Raw genomic sequence first — 16,805 nt, 5'->3', positions numbered from 1 at the left:
TGGAGCAGTGACTGATAGAGCAGTGACAAAGCAGTGAGCGATAGAGCAGTGATGGAGCAGTGATGGAGCAGTGATTGATGGAGCAGTGATGGAGCAGTGATGGAGCAGTGATTGATGAAGCAGTGATGGAGCAGTGATTGATGGAGCAGTGATTGATGGAGCAGTGATTGATGGAGCAGTGATGAAGCAGTGAGCGATAGAGCAGTGATGGAGCAGTGATGGAGCAGTGATTGATGGAGCAGTGATGGAGCAGTGATGGAGCAGTGATTGATGGAGCAGTGATGGAGCAGAGATGGAGCAGTGATTGATGGAGCAGTGATTGACGGAGCAGTGATGGAGCAGTGAGCGATAGAGCAGTGATGGAGCAGTGATTGATGGAGCAGTGATGGAGCAGAGATGGAGCAGTGATTGATGGAGCAGTGATGGAGCAGAGATGGAGCAGTGATTGATGGAGCAGTGATTGACGGAGCAGTGATGGAGCAGTGAGCGATAGAGCAGTGATTGATGGAGCAGTGATGGAGCAGTGATGGAGCAGTGATTGATGGAGCAGTGATGGAGCAGTGATGGAGCAGTGATTGATGAAGCAGTGATGGAGCAGTGATTGATGGAGCAGTGATTGATGGAGCAGTGATGAAGCAGTGAGCGATAGAGCAGTGATGGAGCAGTGATGGAGCAGTGATTGATGGAGCAGTGATGGAGCAGTGATGGAGCAGTGATTGATGGAGCAGTGATGGAGCAGAGATGGAGCAGTGATTGATGGAGCAGTGATTGACGGAGCAGTGATGGAGCAGTGATCGATGGAGCAGTGATCGATTGAGCAGTGATGGAGCAGTGATGGAGCAGTGATAGAGCAGTGACGAAGCAGTGAGCGATAGAGCAGTGATGGAGCAGTGATCGATGGAGCAGTGATTGACTGAGCAGTGATGGAGCAGTGATGGAGCAGTGATTGATGGAGCAGGGATTGATGGAGCAGTGATGGAGCAGTGATTGCGCTGCGGTCACACCCGGCCGCCCCAGCCCAGCGCACGGTGCTTAGCGCAGAGCTGCCCCTGCAGGCAGCGCCCCGCGCAGCCCGCTCCACATCCCGGCTGCGGGAACACCGGCGGGGCTGTGCGCGCCTGCGGGACACCCGCGAGGTGTGTGGGGCCCAGGACTGCTCTGCACAGCCCCGGGGCTGCAGCAGAGGGGAAGAGCAGGAGCAGAGCGCGGGTGTTGTCCGGAATGAAACCGGAGCGGAACGGGGGGGGTCTGGGAGCTCTCAATGTTCAATTGAGTGAACAAGGGTGGTCAGAGAGGGGTCTGCAGCCAGGCTGGATGGGCAGGGGCTCAGCACCAGCGTGGGCTTGCAAGAAGAGAGGTTTTAGCTGGTTTCCTTCCCTGCCACAGGCTTGTGGGTATTATCCTTCTTGTTGCTGCTTCTGAGCCTTCACCACCCAAAGCAATGGGAGAGAGCCCTGGGGCCTGAGCAGGGCACTGGGAGCTGGACCCCTGGGGTCTGTTCACTGTTGTAGGGCCCAGGAGAGAAAGACCCAAATCACTATTGCACTGTCTCAGTCACTTCTCTGCTCCGTGCCTCAGTTTCCCCACTGGCAACTGGAAAGTGAGAATCGAGCCTCATCCTACCAGGGCAATGCAGAGCAATTCCTGCATTCCTTTGTTGGGGCCTGAGCCATGTCTGAGACAGCCCCATTGCTCCAGGAGCCCTGGACCTGCCCATGCACCCATCCCTCCCCCTCCACCACACTACCCATAAGCCCTGAATGACCAGGACCCATTTCTTACAGCAGGGACACAGCTGGGGAATTCCCAGGGGAAGCTCTGCATTGGCTTCCTTTGTCTGGTGAAGAGCACCACACCCCTTGTCCCCTTGAGAAACACCAAGCAGGACCAGCAACAGGATCCCAGGACCCCCTCCGGGCTGCTGGGGACAGTCCTGCAAGGATGCTGCGCCAGCGCAGCATCCAATAGACCCAGCTGCTGCTACTAGGGCTGGTGGACTAAAGGCAGCTCGTGTGGTGAGCTGCATCTACGCAGCCAAAGCACAGCCATCTCCAGGCAAAGCCCTATCAGTTTCAACTGCAAGAGGCTTCCCAAACATGATCTCAACACCCGTCTGGAGCCAAGGATTGAAGCCTCAGCCCAAGCGTGGCGAAAGGAGCCATCAGATGGCCAGGACGTGGCCCATTGCGAGCCAAAGCTCAGGGACAGTCAAACCCGGGTGCTGAGAGCAGGGGCTGATGCTGTGGGGCCGGGAGGCTCCCCAGGGACACGCTCCCGTCTGCACTGGAGCCAGCAGACGGGCCGGGGCAGGCAGAGCCCCGCTCCGCGTCTGAGGCTCCGCATACCTGAGCCGCTGCCTGCGGGTGCGGAGCCAAGTGTGAGCTCCAGGCTCCCTCTACTGGGCAGGTGGCTCCACTGCACGGGAGGCACCGCAAGCTCTGGAGCCCACATCCACATCCCCATCCACATCCCCATCCCCATGCCCATCCACATCCCCATCCACATCCCCATCCCCATCCACATCCCCATCCCCATCCACATCCACATCCCCATCCCCATCCACATCCCCATCCCCATCCACATCCCCATCCACATCCCCATCCACATCCACATCCCCATCCACATCCCCATCCCCATCCACATCCACATCCACATCCACATCCCCATCCCCATCCACATCCCCATCCACATCCCCATCCACATCCCCATCCACATCCCCATCCCCATCCCATCCCCATCCCCATCCATATCCCCATCCCCATCCCAGACCTCCTCCTGCCTCCCTGCGGGCCCAGCCTGCCGGGGAACGGGAAAACACAAAGCAATGAACAGGAGAGCAGGGGGTACTTCATGGGGCGCAGAGGTCTGCCTGATCCTGCAGCGTGCTCCTCGCCTCATGTCCTGGGGGAACTCCAGCCTGGCTGGCCTGGGTTCATTCCACCACACACACACACTGAGATCCCATCCCTCCGCCTCCAATCGGCTTGGGATCTGCTTGGGGAAGGCAAATCCATTCCCAGCAGAGCTGCTGAGGGTGAGCAGCCCCTCCCTCAACACCTCAGATCCCACCAGCACAGGGAATGGAGCCGGGACATTCCCTCCGTGGGGCTGGCTTTGGTGGGAGCTCTCTCTGGGAGGGGGGATGCTGCCAGCCCCACACTGACACAAGACATGGACACTACAGAAACCCCACTTGTATTGTCCTCTAAGGGCTAAATCCTGCAAGAGAACACCAAAAATAACCTTATAAAGGGATAAGCCATGCTTTCCCTTTGGAAACAGCTTCCAGTCCATTTGCTCCCCATCAAACAGCCATCCATGTGAGAGCATTGCTGGTTCTTCTCCCACTTCTCCTTTCCCTATAGATGTGGGGATGCTCCCCTGGACAGAAGCAGAGAGCAGCCAATAGGCTCCCATTAAAACCAGTCACAGACTGGTCTGTAGCAGGGCACTGAGCAGCCAGGCTCCCAGTGACAAGCCAATGGAGACAGGGGAAATCCGGCACAAGCTGAGCTCATCATGTGAGCTCCACATGTTAAATGTGTGGGAAGCGAGATGGAAACGTGCTCCTGGCATGGAGGAAGCATGGCCCAGAGCTCCAGAGCCTTTCCACTGCGCCAGGACCCACTGAGTGCAAAGAACACCCTTGAGCCCACTCCAGTTTCCAGCCCGGTTTAATGCACCGGTCCCACATCACCCACATGTGCTCCGCCTGTGCCATAGCGTGTCCAGAGCAGCTCCGAGAGCCAGGGGACAATCAGGAGGAGAAGGATGGATCCTGCAGGGATCTCCCAGAGCTGCCTCCTGGCACAGCCGCTTCCAGGGACTTATCCCAAGAAATCAGATGGAGGGACAAGGAGCTCCCCCGGTTGTGGGCAAAGCCAAGAGTTCCATTTCCCTTCCCTGCATGCAAGGGACAAGGGAAATGGAACAAGGAACAATGGAACAAGGGAAATGGACAAGACTGTGCCTCAGTTTCCCCTGTTCGCTTTCGCCTGCGAGTTAAGATGGGATGAAGCTGAAGGGGGTAAAACGCAGTTTTCCTACCCAAAACCTCCAGCCCAGCCCAGAGCACGCAAGAAAGAGGCAGTGATTTGTGCTATCCCTACCCTCTGCCCGAGATGGCCCAGATCTCCAAGGGGCACCCTCAGCTGCCCACCCAGCTCCTGGGGGATACAACCCCAGCCCCATTGATCACCCACACGCTGCAGAGCCAGGGCTGTGCTGTCCCCAGGGCCTCACCTGCAGGCAGGGCAGGGCCGGGTGGAGGCAAACATGCCCGACCCCATCCGCAGGGAGGAGCAGGAGCAGCCGGCGCCGGCTTTTCTCACCATATAAGGCCAGGTTTTGGTATCCATGAGCAATGTGGGGAGGAATGCGCACACCTGAGCCCTGCCCAGCACACGGAGCACCTCACACCCGGTCCTGCACGGAGCCCTCACGGGCACAGCATCCCAAGGGGGCTCCCCGGTCCTGCAGCCCATCACGGTGCCTGCTGCAAGGCTGGACTGCATTCACCACCCCAGACACGTGGAACATCCCCTCCTGTCCCGCAGCCATCCCTGTGCTCCGTTCCCATCCCTGCCTGGCTCAGGGCAGCCCTGGGGTCCCCACTTCCCAGACAGTGCCTGGGATACAGGAGATCTGCGGGGGGAGCTTCACCCCTGAGATGCGCTCAAGGCTTTGCTTCAGAGGAGCCGGATCAAGGGGGGGACCTGCTTGGGATGCCTGGGGACTCCCAGCAGCACAAACCCAGTGTGCGATGGGGCTGGCAGCCCCATAGCCCAGTGTCTCCCAGTGCCACATCCCGCTGCCACAGCCCAAGGGGAGGGATGAAGGACACGCCTGGCCCATCACAAAGCCAAACCAGACCCCAGGCAGGAGGGACGGGAGAAGCACTGAGGTGCCCACAGCCCCTCGGAGCTGTCTCCCTGCACCAGCTCCGTGGTGGCTCCGTGCCCTGGCCAAAGGAGGCCGGGGATTGCAGCGTTCCCTTGTAGTGGTGCCAGGAGCCGGGCTCCAGCACTGTTGTGTCAGCTCCGTGCCCCGGGGCTGCAGGGTGGGAGCACAGGCAGGTCCCACACCTCTGCCTCAGGGCTGCTGCTCCACCGCCCTCCCCACACAGCCCCAGCTCCTGCCCATCCACAGGCATGGAGGAAGCCTCACCTAAACTAGGTGGCAATAGGGTGGCCATTTGATGTGTGCCCCCCTTTAATCCCTCCAGCAGGACAGAGCCCGGCGTGGGGGCAAGAAGGGTGGGAGCAGCGTGTGCGGGAGCAGCGTCACATTCCCTGCAAGGCACGAGGCAAACCAGGCTTTTCCAGCACCTCCTGCCCTGCTCTCCCCTCCACACACACAAAGCAACAGTAGGAATCGCTGGGAATCAAGGACAGGGAGCAGAGGGCAGCAGCTCTGCCCACAGACAGGGACAGGGTGTGTTGGTGTATGGATTGTGGCCCATGCTAACCTCCATCAGGTGACAGCAGAGACGGGGATGTTCCTCTTTGCAGCACGGAGACTTGGGAAGTCCAGCCTGGCCCGAGTGCAGACAGGATGCCAAGGCCAGATGTGGTGAGCTGGTGCCCATTGTGCTGACGGAGCACAGGAAAGCAGACAGGACAGGTTAGATGCAGCTGTGATCACTGCAGCTCCGATCAGGGTCTGGCTATAGGTTTCATATGCTCCAAGCTCAGTGTGGCCCAGAGATCATTTACAACCTCACACCATCATCTCCGCTCTGCACAGATGCCAAGTTTGAGACAGCTCCCAAAGCCTGACCTGGGCTGCAGAGCTTCCCTGGTGCTGAGCCTTGCTGGCAGGCACTGCTGACAGCCTGCTCTTGGGCTTCTGGGGGTATTAGCAGCCAGAGCTTGTAACCAGGATTCACTTCATTGTCTACTCAAGAGGTGACGCTGAAGCCTCAGCTCCTCACCCTCTTTGCTACTTCAACACCACGCATCCCTCAGCATCCTCACCAGAACAACCAAGCACTCATGGTGCGTGTGAGGAGGTGGCACAGGTTTTCCTTGGGAAACGGAGATGCTTCATGCCCAGACCACCCAGTTCTGCTGCCTTCCTCCCAGCCCCACCGATCTCTCCCATGCACAGCCCCACGGGGCAGCCCCCAACCCTCACACAGCCCCTCGAAGCCACGGTGAGGCCCAGGGGAGCTGGGGCAGTGCCCAGCACGCAGGGCAGGGCGCAGAAAGGGGTTGAGGTTGCAGGTTGGACGGGATGAGTCACAGCAGGATGGGCAGCCCAGCGCCGGAGCAGCCTGCTCCACTCTCCACCCTCCCGGTACACCCTGGGAAGCTGCTCCCCGTGGGAACCGGGATGCCACAGGCGGCCAAGCCAGCACCAAAACACGGCTATTGCTGAGAGGAGATTAAAACCCTCCATCCCTGCAGAGCAATGACTTAGCAAGAGCGGCAAAAGCCCCGAGCTCAGCAGGTCTGGGTGCTCCAGATTGGCTGCTGGGGCTGGCAGGAGCCCGGTGGCCCGGAGCCAGGGATTCATCACACACTGGGAACGCCGCTCAGCCGCTCCTGCCGGGGCCTGCGCTGTTTGCGAGAGCTCCCGGGCACACCCTGCAATTCAGGGCTTTGGAAATGAAGCACCTGGGGATGAAGGAGGGGGGGGAAAGAAGGAACCACTTCAGAGCTGAGGAATCCCAGCCCTGAGTCACGGCAGGGCTCTGACGCAGGGAGCGGGGCTGGGAATGATGGGAAGAGGGTCAGGGGAGGGCAACCAAGCCCTGCGAGGGACCCTGCAGCCCCTGAGTACAAAGCACAGAGCCAGCATCCATCCAGCCTCCCCATGGTGCTATCAGCGCCCAGCTTCTGCCCGTGGAAATGGGCTGAGCTCTTTGCTTAGCATGAGCAAACCTTCCCCAGTCCCTAACACCCAGGTGCCCAGCTTAACCCACCTCTATGGCACTGAATCAGCTCCAGGAGTGATAGCCCAGTGCAACACCAAGCCCTGGCCAGCAATCTCTGACACCCCATAAACGTTCGCCCCTTTGAGCTGCCCCAACGCACACAGGAAAGAGGTTTACACTTAAAAAAGGGAATAGAAAACATCCGGGGCTCAGTTTCCAGCTCTTCCAGAGCCTTCTCATGCAGCCAAAGTGATCTTTGTGCAGGGTAAGTACAGCAGGGCTGAAAGACACCGCTACCAACAGAGCAAGCTCATCTGGAGCCTTTGTTATAGTTTGCAGGGGTTAGAAATACAGGACAAGGAGTAAGACATCACCGATTCAGATCTACAGGCACAGATCCACTCTAGGTTTTCACCTGCCTGTCCCACTGAGCTCAACGAGGTGTAAATCCAGCATTCCCTTAGCACTTCACTGCATAGAAGCTGGGGTAACTTCACTACATCACTGATGCTGCATCAGTTTATCCCCAAAGCACCAGCTCTCCCAGTGGGTGACACTGGTTTAAGTCCCACTTCTTGAAGTCAGGGCAACATGGAAGAACAGTGGCTCTTCTGGTTCAAGCCTACCAACAACAGGAAACCCTCAAACACTGGGAGCCCACAAGACTTACAAACTACACAAGGGGAAACAACTCCAAAAGTCTTTTCCTGTTAAAGCAGCAGTCCACAGAGGCACTAAAAGATCCTGGGATTCATTTTAGTCTTGGATTTGCCATGGCAAAACCTGAAACTCAGCAGCTCTTAAGAGCCAGACCCCAGGCAGCAGACATATGGATGCTGTTCCGTCCTCATGTCAATGCTTTCTCCAACCAGGTTTTGAGTGCATCAGGGTGGTGTGCAGTGAGCCAGCTCATACTCATGGCAACAAACACCTATGGGACATGTTGAGACCTGAGAACTGGATTCTGTTCTCCCTGGAGGAGTCGCCCACATAGGTATCTGCAGCGTGCACATTATACAACACATGTTATGTAGGGCACAGCCATAGAACATCCAGAGCAGAGCCCCTGACCTTGCAAGTGGGGATCCCAGATGCACCAAGCAGAGGATCCAGGGTTGGCAGGACTGAAGTTCAACACAAAATGCCTTCCTGCAACCCAGAACCATGAACCTCCCCTTGCTGCAAGGTTCTCAGCCCATGATGAGGCCTTACGTAGAGGACAAAGCAACCCGTGGTCACATCTTGACCATGCAGCAATGCTCCAGCCCTCTGCACTGGTTAGAAACCTGGCTCACAACTGGGAATCGCCTCCTGGCTGCAGCTCCCATCCACTGCTTGGTTCTGGGAAGGGTCAGCATTCCAATCTCTCTTTCGTAAGGTGGGCTGAGCCATTCCAGTCCTCTTCCCACCCCAGGAAAGAGCCCAATTCTTGACTCAAGCAAAGGAAACCACTCACAGCAGCCTGGCTGTGCTTGTCCATCCAGGTCCTCACAAGAGGCAGCATCAGCATAGCAAGATTTCTGTTGCTCCTGAGCCTCCCCAACCTCTGCCATCCTCACAGCTCTAAGATTAACCTTAGGTTGGTATCTGCATCAGGTACTTGCCAGCACTGAGAGGACAGAGCTGTTGGGACCAGCTTGGGACTGTATTGAGGATGCTCCTGTCCACAAGTGGAGCTGGGATACAGACACTTAACTTCACCTGCCTGTTCCAATGCCACACCATCACCTTGCTTCTGATTTAAGCTAAGAACACTCACAGGCATCTGCCCCTTCTCTGCCAGCTTAAACCTAAGTGGAATAAGGAAAACTTCAGTGAGCATTGGCTACAAGCAGCAGTGGGATTAGACTCCAGTGTGTTCTGTTGAGCTGGACTGGGCCCCCTCAGAGTTACTTTTGTGCCAGTTCCTCTGGGATTTACCAAGAAGTCTGGGCTTTTCACAAAGCATCCCAGCCATGCAAGGAATGGGGTGGAGATGTTTTGACATGGACTCTTGGATGACTTACAGATCCCACCCAGCTCCCCCCGTGCTCACCTTTTAATTCTGTGTGTGCTCTTGTTTTTCAATCACAGCAAGCACAGAGCAACCCAGACAGCGTTAAAACGCACTGCAGGGAACAAACGCTGCACAGAGCAGTGTCAATGCGCACGTAGTGCTGCTCGGGGAGCGTATGAGCAGCTGCTGCAGGCTAAAGGGTTAAAACAAAGCAAAAGCAGCCTTCCCAGTGCTGGTTGGAAGGGGGGGAGGACTTAAAGGGGTCTTCTCTCTTCAGTTCTATAGAGCTCACAGAAAACAGCCCGCAGGGAGCAAACACTGCCCAGACCACAGGGAATACACACAGGTTGTGCCCAGGCCTGGTAGCTGTGTGCGGAACCCCACTGACTGTGTGCGTGTGCACAGGGGAGCATCTCTGAGCCCCACTGTCTGTGTGTATGGAAGCATCTCTGAGCCCCACTGCCTGGCTGGGGGTGCTGCAGGTGAGGCTGGCACCAAGGCTGACAACATTCCTCCTTTAAATCATCCCACAGCAGAAGACAATTCCAGTTCTTCCTACATCTTCACCGGCAGCTGCCTCTTGCAGAGCAGAGCAGACACCAATGCATATGCACACGGCTGCAGCCCAGTGCTCAGCACTAAGCAGCTTCACAGTCACATTTGTTTAGTCTGCAGCAAGATCCAAATCCAGGTTCAGAAAGGAATCTCACAACTGGCCTTTATTCCTCTAAAGCACATCCCAGCCTCTCCACCTGAATCCAAAACCCAGGAAAACTCGGCAGCTCTTCAGCTCCAGAGCTCTCCTGCAGAGCCATAAGCAGTGGGACAACCCTGGTGAAGGTGCCTGCAGCAGCCCTACACAACCAGCGCTCCCATTCCATTCCCAGGCCCTGGTGGAAGCTTCCCTGAATCCACATCATAGAATGGTTTGGGTTGAAGGGACCTTGAGATCATCCAGTTCCAGCCACTGCCACGGGCAGGGACCCCTTCCACTGGAGCAGGGGGCTCCAAGCCCCTGTGTCCAACCTGGCCTTGAGCACTGCCAGGGATGGGGCAGCCACAGCTTCTCTGGGCACCCTGTGCCAGCGCCTCAGCACCCTCACAGGGAAGAGCTTCTGCCTTATCTCCAACCCGAACTTCCCCTGTTTCAGTCTCAACCCATCAGCCCTTGTCCCATCGCTCCAGTCCCTCATAAAGAGACACAGTGATCCATCACTGCATTAGAGCCCAACCACACTCCATGGAAGGGCAGGGGCCCTCCTGCCAGTGTAAGGGGAGTGTTGAGGCATTCTCACACGTGGAGGTGCCCATTACAGTCACAAAGAGCTCATCTATTGCCCCTTCCTCTCCCCCAGCCCCTCAAGTCCAGACCAAGCTGCTCTTTGCCCCCCTCACTGTCCCCCCGGTTCCTGTTTGCCATCGTGCCACCACAGCACCATGTCCTGCTTTATTCTACAGCTCAGGTACATGGTGTGGGAACCCCCCCAATCAGTTCTGCAGTGATGTTATTCGAGGTCAGACGTGCCTGTGGCCCACAGCAGGGTCTCATGCAGAGCAGTTCCTGTGAGGGGGGGAAATGGGCCATTGCCTTACACAGGGGCAAATCTGTATTCCTGTTACAGGACACACATAGACACAGCACAGAGAGATGAACAAGGGTGAGCTGCTCTCCCGGACCTCCATTAAGAGATCCAGTGGCCCCTTTGACTCTTATGGAGCAGAGAAGTGCTAAGCCTTCAAGACAACCCTTAGACAACATGGCTCAAGGTGCCGCAACAGCCACTGATGGACCCACCTGCCCTGGACACCAAAATCCAAGCAGGGAGTTGAAAGGAAGCAGGTTCTGCACCAACCGCTTGCTCCATTGATGACAACTGTGACCATTGTCAATGCACAGGGAGCACGAGGCCCCCTGAAAACCTCCATGCACCTTCTTGGTATGTGACTACTCTCCTCCTTGTCTCTACATACACAACATTATCAGGTTTACTATGGCTTTATGAGCCTCTGCACACTCAATAAAGCATTCTTTTGCCTTGCATTTGTGCCAGCTCTTTATAAATCCTTAATACTCTTCCTTTAGAACCTGGAAGAGAACCAGGCCACCTCGACCAGCATTGTTTGCTGTAGTTTATAGCTTACAACTCCTTAAAAAGCCTTTCCTCCTTCTCGCCAGCCCTCTCCCCTTCTGAGTCATGCTCTGCAGTGCCTGAAGTCAGCACTTCACCCAAACCAGCTGGAGCTGGTCCCTGCCATGGAGGCAGACACTTACACACCGAGCAGGAACAGCGACCAGCCCCGACCTGCAGCCTTGGCAGAGAGCAGAGCCAATGGGCTGGTGACAGCTCCAGCCAGAAACGCAGATCAAGAGAGAACAGGGAGCAGCAGAGCAGCTCCTGCCCTCCGCTTCCCCCCAGGGCAAGGAGCGGTGTTTGGGACACTCACTGCTCATCTGGGAAACCTGCATTGGGCACAGAAAGGCCCAGCACAGGCCAGGTTGTTCTTTTGCTTTAGTCTCCAGCTCACATAAATGCCTTAGGAACCCCCCCCAGAATCAGTTCTGCAGTGATGCTACTCGAGGTCAGATGAGATTCCTACTTGCAGCATCAATGGTACAATCCTCAGGGGGAAGAGCTCATAAATACAAAGGTACCCCAGGAATATCTGATTTGATTCCCAAGTCCCATCCACAGTTACTCCCCTTTCCTTCCTCCTCCTCTCCAAAGCAGCTACAAGGCTCCTGTGAGGTCCCTGTCCCCTCTCACTGAACCAGAGCCTTCCAGAGAGCATCTTTTCCACTCAAGGCCAAATGCTTGACTCCACATTCCCATGCCCTCAGGTTCAACACCTCTGCTCCCTTATGGCTTCTCCAGGCAGTCAGTGCTTGCCCTGAGCACTGTACAAGATGTGAGAGATGCAAGGGAAGGAGGGAAGTCCCTCAGGTTGGCTGAGGCAAGGTGGGGAAGCTGCTTTCCCAGGTCATTGCGGCTGCACCAAGGACAGAGTTGCCCATGGAGGTGATGTGCAGGGGACTTGGAAGGGATTAGGGCAAACCCAACCCAGTTCTCAGGCATCAACTGTGGCTGTCCTGAGGGAGGCCAAACACCGCCTCTGTAAGGAATGGTTAAGATTGGGAGTTAAAGCTTAACCTGAGTCAGTAAGGAATGCACTGCAGGACAATGAATAATGCAGCATCTGCCCTACTTAGCCTCCCTGGACAACAGGAGTCAGCACTGGCCAGGCTGGGAATGCCCAGATGGAGAATGCAGTGGTTACAGCAGCTAAGCCTGGATAACAGGCACCAACATTCCTGAACAGCCCTCACAACCTGCAAATGCTGCCCTACTAACTCACTGCCTCAATGCACTGCAGCACCAAGGCCTGATCCCAATGGAACCCCACAGGGGAGCCCTCCTGCCCTGGTACCATCAAGGCACTGTAGCTGCAGAAGGGGATTGATGAATTGATTGATTGAGGGAATCTCTCTATGTAGAGATTGACACCAGACCCACACAGGGCAGCTCCTATCCCCTGCACCCATCTCTGCTCCTGCTGTGTCACCAGCTCTGATGGGACACGAAGGTGCTGCTGTGTTAGGAGGGTTTGTCCTAAAACCTTCACTCTCCCATGTGCTTCCTTCACAACATGCACCTGAGGAGCTCTTCCTGCACGGAAGCCACTTCAGAGATGAGCTTTTCCCACCACCTCACATGCTCGAAGCAGTGATCTAGGAGGGAGCTGAAATTAAAGGGACACGTAAAGAGCAAGAGATGAGCAGTCTCAAGGGCCAGGCAGGAGGGGAGCCGCCCTGCTTACTGCTGCCTTTTGATCTGGCAGAGAACCCCACGGAGCTGCCCTCCTCTTTTGATGTGTCAGCCTGCAGCTTGTTCTCTCGCAGGGGGCCTGTTGCAGCACGACTGCTCCTGGCTTGGAGCTGCTGGGGCAACAAACCTGCACTTCAGCAGCTTCTGTGTGCTTCACGGGCTTGGGAGCCGCTGGGTTGACCCCAGTGGTGGAGGGGAAGCGGGGAGGCCAAGGAGGGACACCACCCTCACACTAAGCTCTAACTAAATCCTTGTCACTCACGTGGAAGACTCATAGATTGCTAATGCAGCAATAAACCAGAAGTAACCATTATGGAATCATGAAGCACCCCATACCAGGAAACAGAGCAGAGCATCTGCAGTGCCTGTGTAATCTTTGGCCTTAGATGAAGGGGGTTTAATCAGTTACAAAGGGACTAAAGTGCGTTCTGCTATGGGTGAGATCCCTCCTTACCTCCCCTGCTTCACTGCAAGGGCCCCACGCTACAGTGAATGCGGCTAGAAAGCTTTACCACCTCTTAAAACGTTCTCACTCAAAAGAAACGCAGAGCTCAGAGTCAAGCCACTCTGTTGAGGATCCAAGGATCAGTTGTGTTTAAGGTTGGGATTAAAAATGCAGGCAGCTGATAAGCATTTTATAAGCCAGACCTACAACTGACTGAGTTCTGTGTGTCTGGGCCCAACAGAGCAGGTCTGCACAGCATTCTGTGTTCGAGGTTGTGATAACTCCAGTGCTTATCACCCCACGTCAGGTTGTGCTTCCCATAGAGCAAGACGAGAGGCCCAAGGAAAGGAGCAGCTTGGCCAGGGTCTGCAGCCTGAGATAGGAACCCACACTTCTAACCTCCAAAGCTCTTTCAGACATGAGCACCCCAGTCCTGTCAGAGCGTTCTGAGCATATCCCAGCCCCAGGGAATGACCCTAAGCCTTCCTCATCAAACAGGAGACCCCTCTGGAGTCCAAACCTAATGGGTGACCTGGCCCTAAGAGACACTCCCACATAATGAAATGCAAGAAACTCAGCTTGATCGATAAGAGAATCGGTGGCAAAGCTTCTGCCCATAGTGCTCCAAGGGATTCCTGTGCCAGGGCCTGTGGGAAACCACCACGTTAGCACAAGTGGATCTGATGGGAAAACCAAGGTGCCTGCAACAAAACCCTAAAGACCAAAGAGGGAACGCAATGGCAGGACAGACTTCCCACACACTGCTTATCTGTCTCGCAGCTTCTACCCTAGGTCCAGAGAGACCTGAAGAGACCATTCCCTCCCAGCCATCAAACCTCAGTGTACACGGCTGAGCTGCCTCCACTTCCATAACCAACGTAACGAAGGGAACAGCTCATCCTTTTGATCCCCTCTGACCTCCCCTGACTCCTCACTTCCAAAGCCAAACAGGCCCAGCCTTCAGCACTTGTCCACAGTGAAACTCAGACTCACACCTTGGTTTGTGGTCACTTTTCCCCCCGAGCCCCCCAGCTCTGCCAAAAGGGCTCTTTCCTCCCACCAGCACCCCACTGAATGCATCCAGACTTTGCAAGAGAACTGGCTGAGCCCTGGGATCAAACAGACCTCGGCTGTTTGGTTTGCGGCTGTTCCTTTCCCAGGTTTCCACACTGCCAGAAGCAGCTGCCCATGTTTCCATGGGTGGACACCTCTCACTTGTCTCCTTTAATTCACAGGCAGCAAAGTGCCAGGAAGAACAAGAAGGAACTTGCCCTCAGCTGAGCAAAGGAAATCCGAAGATCTGCAGCCTCTGCCATAGAAGCTTGTAGGGACAAGTTGCTGGGTTCCAGGTAGAGGAAGCTGCTTATGGGTGCAGACACGTTGCTGCCAACTCTCTGTTCCTCAGCTCGATTCCTCCACTCTTGGGCTGGTCACACGTTCTGGGGAAAGCTGAATTAAAGCATTTTTAGACCAGGTCACCCTTTAGAAATGCTGATGAGCAGCGTCTGTGAGGCTCTCGGTGCTCGTGTTGTGAGAGGGAAGCACCCAGCAGGGAGAGCTGCTCACAGCAGCCATTGCTCAGGCAGCTGTCAATGCGAACGTGGTAAAATTGCTGCTCTTGCACTACATTTACACACTAAACTCTTCTCCACTGAGTGCATCCCTTGTACTCATCCAGCACAAGAATGCAGGAAGCAGCAACTGGCTCTAAGCATAAGCAAGAGCTAAAGTGAAGAACTTAAAAGAATAGTAAAACCAGGAACTCTCATTGACTCCATCTAAATCTTACTTCCCACAAGAGCTAGAAGCAACTGCAGAACCATCTGGAAAGCGGAATCTCCAAGTTCTCACCCCCAGCTTTGATGCTGGCTTATGCACAACTTGATGCTTCACCTTTTTCCATGCAGGGAAGGGACAGAGTGAGCTGTGAGTTGCTACACAGCAGTGGCGTGAGGCTTGGTTAGTCAGAACACTTTGAAGGTATGGGACCTAATTACTACCTGAAGTGCTGGAGTGATTATATGAGCAGAGGCACAGCTCCCAGCTGATGATACAGCTCAGCTCTGGATTTCACTCTCAAAAGTGCTGTGCAAACACACAGCTAATAGTCCCCAGCAGAAACCTCCCCAGTGTGGGTGGTTATCTAGCTCATTTCATGGCTGGAAGAACTAAGGAGCCCAGCTGCAATCCCAACCCACAGAGCATGGGAACTCTACTCACACAGACATCCTTGCCTGCTGGATGGGACAGGCCACCAGCTTGACATCAGTGCCCTGCAACACTCTGGCTCCATTTGGAAGTGCTCAGCTACACGTGCTCTGTGCAGGCGTTGAATTTAGCAGGCTCCTGTGAGCGAGCACAGCTCTGGAGCTTTAAGGGTAGGAAAGAACAAGCAGGATCTCTGAACTAACCCTCCAGTGCTTAGGGAAGCACACTACATGAATGGCACAACACATAATGTGTGAGCCAGGACCTACACATGAGCACAGCCTGATGCCATGTGCTCCAGGGGAGCAGTGGGAGCACAACCCTCTCTCTGCATACACAGAGAAGTTGTGTCTCCCTTGCATTACCAGCAGCAACCACCCCAAGTCAGCCCCAGCCTTGTCATGAGGAACATGAGCAAGCAGCACTTTCAGTACAGAGGCCTTCCCTTTATCCAGGTGCCCCGAGCTCCACAAGGGTGACCACCACAGCACTCAGCTAGCAAAGGGCATCTCCATTTCACCAGCCACATGATGAGCAGTTACCAACCAACTGCAAAGTGCTCTCAGCAACAAGGAGTAGAAGTGGTGGGTTTAACCCTCAGCTTTACTTTCATTCTGCCCTACCTTAGGAGGACTGGGAGCACATTTTAGCCACATTGCAAAACATGCAGAGAGTAAAGGATGAGAGCCTTACATAGCACTGCAGCTTTGATCCACGGGCTCTGCTCCATCACTGTGAACGGAGCTGGGTTCCCACCTAAGCTCATCTCCCAACAGCTTCCTGGAAGGCAGCAGCAGTGAGCTGGAAAGGAAAGGAAAGAGGGGTTTATTGTAGTTTCTCCTGCCTGCAAAAGGCCTGACTCCACCTGAGCCCCGCAGTGACCAAAGAGCTGCAGGGAGATTGGTGCTGAGGTTATTTTGAGCTGTTTTTGTGGCAATACCCAAAGGACAAGAAGCAAAACCCGCTGCTGTGGCAGAGCCAAACTGAGCTAGTTTTGGAGCTGGGCCATTTCTGAGGCAGTGGGACATGGAGATAGAGCAATTCAACAGCACAGACCAGAGAGGCAGATAAGGAGCCATCGTGCTGTTACACACACACATGGTCTGTACATGGCCAGTGCATAAGGGCTGCAAAAAGAACTAAACCCCAACCCACAATCTTTCAACAAGCAGCAGAACCCCCAGGCAGACACAGCTCCATCCCACAGTGTGAGAGGAACATAGAACAGGGTCTCTCGGAAGGGGAAGGTCATTCTAGATGGGTGCAGGGGCCACCTCCTGCATGTTGTCACCTTCCCAGCAACTCCTCCTAAAGCAAGTGTGGAAATCCCCAGAGGAAACTGAAAGAACCCCCACGGAGGCCTTTAAACCCCAGCACTGAGCAGCAAAGTCCAGCTCTGGTTTATAAAATATTGCAAAGTTCAAAGCAAACAGCAACTACTATTGACAGGAACCA

General features: G+C 55.2%; 1 protein-coding gene across 2 annotated transcripts in view; it reads right to left on the bottom strand.

The window, feature by feature from the left end:
• The window catches only part of LOC136003793 (keratin, type II cytoskeletal cochleal), a 70,571-nt gene that overhangs the window by 48,282 nt on the left and 5,484 nt on the right, over positions 1-16,805 (bottom strand). For both annotated transcript variants that reach the window (XM_065659726.1, XM_065659724.1), the window contains exon 2: positions 16,044-16,151. The gene's annotated coding sequence lies outside the window, so the exon portion shown is untranslated. The remainder of the gene's footprint in view (positions 1-16,043; positions 16,152-16,805) is intronic.

This window comes from Lathamus discolor, chromosome 23, assembly GCF_037157495.1.
Source record: "Lathamus discolor isolate bLatDis1 chromosome 23, bLatDis1.hap1, whole genome shotgun sequence".
Classification (NCBI taxonomy): domain Eukaryota; kingdom Metazoa; phylum Chordata; class Aves; order Psittaciformes; family Psittacidae; genus Lathamus; species Lathamus discolor.
The sequence above is the reverse complement of the archived record's forward strand: the minus strand, read 5'-3'. Positions and strand labels throughout refer to the sequence as shown.